The sequence below is a fragment of the Erinaceus europaeus genome, chromosome 17 (genome assembly GCF_950295315.1).
Source record: "Erinaceus europaeus chromosome 17, mEriEur2.1, whole genome shotgun sequence".
Taxonomy (NCBI): domain Eukaryota; kingdom Metazoa; phylum Chordata; class Mammalia; order Eulipotyphla; family Erinaceidae; genus Erinaceus; species Erinaceus europaeus.
The window spans coordinates 65612873-65618623 of record NC_080178.1 but is presented as its reverse complement, the minus strand read 5'-3'; the positions used below and the strand labels follow the sequence as shown (position 1 = coordinate 65618623).

The window sequence follows — 5751 nt, the reverse complement described above, 5'->3', positions numbered from 1 at the left end:
TCACAACAATGGTAAAACAACCAGGGTAACAAAAGGGAAAAACTGATGACTTCCAGGTGCAGTGGATTCATGGTGCAGGCACCAAGCCCTGGCAAAAAAAAAAGAAAGAAAGAAAGAAAGGAAGGAAGGAAGGAAGGAAGGAAGGAAGGAAGAAAGAAAGAAAGAAAGAAAGAAAGAAAGAAAGAAAGAAAGAAAGAAAGAAAGCTAAATTAGAAGAGAGTAGCCCCCAAAGATGGGAAAGGGTATAAATATTGTTGACTGTAAATCCCATCAACTTGATCTGATCTGGGGCCCATGTTCAGCACAGGAGCCTATGTGACCTCTGCATCCTTGTAGATCTGAGCTGACATTTTATGGTCATGAGTAGGAATGTTCTAAGCTGTCCCAATTTCAGGACCCATCTTCTTCAAGTGGAAGACAGAGTATGTTCCCCAGCCTCCCTTCGGAGGATGGAATATTCTCTACTGTTGTTGATCCAATTTCTAATATGAAATGTCTTGTCAGTATTTTTTATATGCCCATAATAAAGAGGTTGACCCTTCCTGGAGACCTCAACCACCTTTCAAGGATGCCCCCTTCCCAGTCTCAGACCAACAGCTCCTTCTTCCAGCCTCCTGCTTTTCTGATGATTGGCATCCCAGGGCTAGAAGCCTTTCACGGCTGGATCTCCATCCCCTTCTCCTCCATGTACACCGTGGCCCTCACTGGAAACTGCCTGATCCTCCTGGCCATCAGGAGGACTCCCAGCCTGCACCAGCCCATGTACTACTTCCTGTCCATGCTGGCACTCTCGGATGTGGGCCTCACCATGTCCACTCTGCCCACCACCTTGGCCGTGCTCTGGTTTGACCAGCGGCTCATTGGCTTCAATGCCTGCCTTGTCCAGATGTTCTTCCTCCACTCCTTCTCAGTGGTGGAGTCCTCAGTGCTCCTGGCCATGGCCTTTGACCGCTTTGTGGCCATCTCCAACCCCCTGCGCTATGCAACTGTCCTCACCAACAGTGTCATCATCAGGATCGGACTGGCCATTGTGGCTCGAGCAACTTTATTTCTCTTTCCATTGCCCTTCTTACTGAAGCGACTGAATTACTGTCCTAGCAAAACCCTCCTGTCCCACTCCTTCTGTTTCCATGCAGATGTCAAGAAATGCGCCTGAGCTGACATTACTGTCAACATTCTGTACGGTTTATTTGTAGTTCTTTCTACAGTGGGTATAGACTCCCTGCTTATTGTTCTCTCCTACACCCTCATCCTTCATACAGTGCTGGGTCTGGCCTCTCCCAAAGAGCGTGTGCGGGCACTCAACACCTGTGTCTCCCACATCTTAGCTGTGCTGGTCTTCTACATTCCAGTCATAGGGGTGTCCATGATCCACCGTTTTGGGAGGCACCTGCCCCACATTGTTCACGCTCTTGTTGCCTATGTGTACCTGGCGGTGCCCCCTGTACTCAACCCCGTCATCTACAGTGTGAAGTCCAAGCCCATCAGGGAGGCCATGCTCAGGGTGCTGAGGGACAAGAGATAAGGCTGATGACACAAAGAACCACAGAGTCTGCAGGAGACATGAACAGTCACATTTTATGCCCATCAAGCCTGGTCTTGGATCCCTGAAATAGGCTTATTATCAATAGTATGACAAGTCAATGAATATCCACAGTCTCCTGGCTGAAAAAGAGCCTTGATTCTTTTTTCTTTCATTGACTTTAAATATTTTATACAGTATTTCCTTGTGCAAGAAGTGTGTCAGAACCAGTGAGATTAGACCTAACCTCTTATAACTACTTCCATAAGCAGACAGAGGCTTATAAACATGCACTTGGTGCTGGGCAGTGATTCATCTGGTTGAGTGCACATGTTACTCCTTTCAAGGACCTGGGTTCAAGCCCCTGTTCCCCATTTGCAGTTGGGAAGCTTCATGAATGGTGAAGCAGAGTTCCAGGGGTCTCTTTCTCAGAACACTGGGCCTGTCAAGCTAACTCAAATTCCTATGTCCATTCCCTTGTGCTACAAACAATAGACTCTATAAACATTTTAAGATCTAAAAATTGAAAGAGAAATGGGATGTAAAAAATTCATTTAATAGGGTGCTATAACAAGTTGGGGGGGAAGATAATAGACACTTAAATTAAGTCAGTATCATCAGTAATGGAACAGCTCTCTGTTTGCCTGTTCTGTTCTCTGAGCACATCTGGAAGCAGTGGCACCAGTAGCAGTGAGTCATGTGCTGTGAGTAACACACCAGCACTGTTGGCTTCTAAATAAGATGTACCATTCCAGGTAACTTGGGACTCCAAAGTAGTGGCTACCCCCAGGTGCCACTCTGGGAAAAAATAAAAGGTGACACTGCAGTAGCTCCCGTCTGAAGGCAGTCAGGAGCACAACACAATAGTTTCAGGTAAAAATAATATACAGAAATTTGTACAAATGGACAACTAGTATCCACAGATGAGATACACAATACACTGAAGTAATTTTGCTTCAGTGGGTTATAACAAATTAAGAACCAAAAAAGAAACCTGTTGACTTATTGTAAAGCCCAGTCCTCATCCATGCATGATTTCACTGCTCCCGTGAGGACTTTTTCATTCAGAGAGAGACATCACAGCAGCAGAACCTGCTCAGGACGTGATTTACTGCTACATGGTGTCGGCTCAATCCTGGCCACACATTCTACAAGGCATATGCACTACTCAGTGAGTTACCTCACTGACGAGAGGGAGAGAGAGAGAGAGAAAGAGAGAGAGAGAGAGAGGGAGAGAGAGAGAGAGAGAGAGAGAGAGAGAGAGAGAAAGGGAAGGGGAAAGGAGGGGAGAAAAGAAAAGGAAAGGAAGGAGAACCTTTTTATAGAAGAATATCATGTAATAAAAAAAACCTATTATTCTCACCTGTGGGGGGGGGATGTTTCATGAGTTGTGAAGCAGTGCTCTCTCTGTATCTCCTCCTCTCTCAATTTCTCTCTGAACTATCAAAAAGAACAAGAGAAAGAAAAAAATGGCCACTAAGAGCAATAAGTAAGTTGTGTAGGTGCTGACCCCCAGGGATAACCCTGGTGGTTTAAAATAAAATAAATAAATAAATAGATAAATGTAAAATTTTTAAACACTATATTATTGATGATATGGAAATTACCTTTCATGACTTTTAATGCATTTTAAATTATCCAATAAATGTTTAAAGCATCCAGGGGCAGTATGTTCACACAATGGCAAAGTGGAACTAATTTGTCATACGCAGTGCCCCACCACACTGGAGGCAGCTTCAGTACTGTGATATCTTTCCCTCCTTATGTCTGTCTCACTTTATTTCTGTTTCTGTCTGACAAATATAAGACTGTAACTGTGAAGCCACAGAGATTACAATATATATACACATACAATATATAATCTTCTGATATGAAAATTAAGGACACCACATGATACATGAAATAAAACGTACCAATGATTGTTCAACCTGAAACTAACATAGAGGAAATAGAAACAAAACTCTCAAGTAAGAGAATACTACACACACACACACACACACACACACACACACACACACAGAGTGATATGGATGCTGACTCAGGAAACTAAGCTAAATGATATTACAGTAATATGATTCCAAATATTAGCATTAACTAATCCTCACTGGAAAATCTGTGAAATTGGAAAACATATTGTGTATATCATTGCATAGTAAAATGCACACCAATATGTCCAAACACTCCAAATATATCTTTAGGGCTCGGGAAACAACATGACGTTTCTGCAAAAAGACTTATACACCAAAGGGCCTGGGTTCAATCCCTAGCACCACTATAAGTCTGATTTATGAAGTGCTCCAGAAAAAGAGGGAGGAGGAGGAGGGGGAGGAGGAAGGGGAGGAGTAAGGGGAGGAGGAGGAGAAGGAGAAGGAAGAGGAGAAGGGCAGAGGGAGGGGAGGAGGAAGAGGAAGAGGAGCATAAGAAGAAGGGGAAGAGGGGGAGGTGGAGGAGGAGGAGAAGGGAAAATTTCAAAATGTCATTAGGCATCTGTAGTTATTATGCATAAAGTGCACGCAAGTTAAACTATTATACATACACAGAGACATATACAAAGTCACTTCTGCATTAAAGTCCTAGAGTCATGCCTGTTTTCAATGTATTTCACTCTATCAATAATAAAGAAACCTCCAGGGAGGGGACAAGACAGTCAGGACAAGTTACCAGTTTAGAACATTCTGTATCTCTAAGGACACTGAAAGAGAAACATGGAGGTGCTGATGGTCCACAGGAGTGGCTCCTCTCCTATCTCCCTGCCGTAGGGACATGTCTTATTCCTGTTATCCTGGGTCATATGATGCATATTCATAATGAATAAAATAGTTTTCAAATGTCACTTGAGTAAATGGGGCAACTAAGGAACCATGGCAGAAAATGAAAAGAAATAGTCACAATTGAACAAAGGACTGTCAGTTAGAGAGGACAGCTGGTGTTCCCTGTGGGTTCCGAGCACATGGTGTCCATGAAGAGCTCAGGAAAGGAGAAAACTGAAGGCACAGTGCCTGTCAGTGTGGTAGGCTAGATGGCCTCCCCAGAGATGGTGACTCTAATTCTGTCCTCTGCAAATCCCACAATGGCATTGGACTCAAAATGCCACTTCCCTTATTAACTCTGTCCAATTCACAAAGTATCTCACACATTTCCCACTCTGCCCAGGAAAACCTGAACAGAGACTCTCCTCTGTGGGCTGTGGCCTGTGGCCTCCTCATCCCCAGAGGACAGCATCTCACTAAGGAATCCAGATGGTGGTATAAAGACAGTCAGTGTTTTGCCCACAGAGTTTCTCTGGGCACCTTCAGAATGTGGAGAGGGAGAGAAGACCCTGGCAGCAGGCAGGGTGAGTAACAGGGGTTCAGACACAGTCTTTGTGCACTGCCGAGAAGCATGGAGTTTTAATCACTAACTCTGAGATCCTCTCACCATCAATTGCAAGCAGAAGGAAAGGCGATGGATATGAGATAAGCATATGTCAGAAGCAAGAAGCAAAGAAAGGACAAGAGAAACTCACAGATGGCAGCTCTATGCTCCCAGACAAGACAGAGGAAGGAAGCAGACCATGTTACTGGTGAGAAGAGAGTTCCCAAGGCATATAATTATTCAGAAACACAGACTGTGTCCTAGCAGACAAATGCTCTTCATCCCTCAAAGTGGGGAAAGACTAAAGGCCACAGAGTCCAGGGAAAGGTAAACATATGAACGGCTACTTTATCCAAATACTGCCAGGAGACTAAAGTGCCTTATTACCTCGAGACCTACTCTGAGTCTGATGTGCCCCCCAAAAGCTCAGGTTATTCACCAATTGAGATCCTGTACAGCAGGGACACACTCCAGTCATTTATAACTAAAGAGTGACCTCCAGATAAGTGAAATAAATGTGACCCAACACCTAGTAAAATTAAATACAACTTTGAGACAAATAAATAGGAAGCTTTAGAAAGAAAGAAAGAAAGAAAGAAAGAAAGAAAGAAAGAAAGAAAGAAAGAAAGAAAGAAAAATTATCCCCTTAAGAAAAACGGTCCATTCAGATCAGCCCAGAGACGTGGTCTGAGTAAAAAACTAGAAAGAAGCCCTACAGTCAATAAGGTCAGGGCATACAGGCTATGCTTGTTAAAGTTACAGGCATTACTCTGCAGATCAATCACTCTAGAGTGACAGAGGCTGCCAAACACTCACAGACAGAGCTGATTCCTCCAGACAAAAGGTGGGCAGTCTAGGAGTACAGGGGGGACCTG

The 5751-nt window shown here is 43.9% G+C and overlaps 1 pseudogene; it reads left to right on the top strand.

The window, feature by feature from the left end:
- The first annotated feature begins 557 nt into the window (after positions 1–557).
- Positions 558–5371, top strand: LOC132533799 (olfactory receptor 51I2-like; annotated as a pseudogene).
- The last annotated feature ends 380 nt before the right edge of the window (positions 5372–5751 follow it).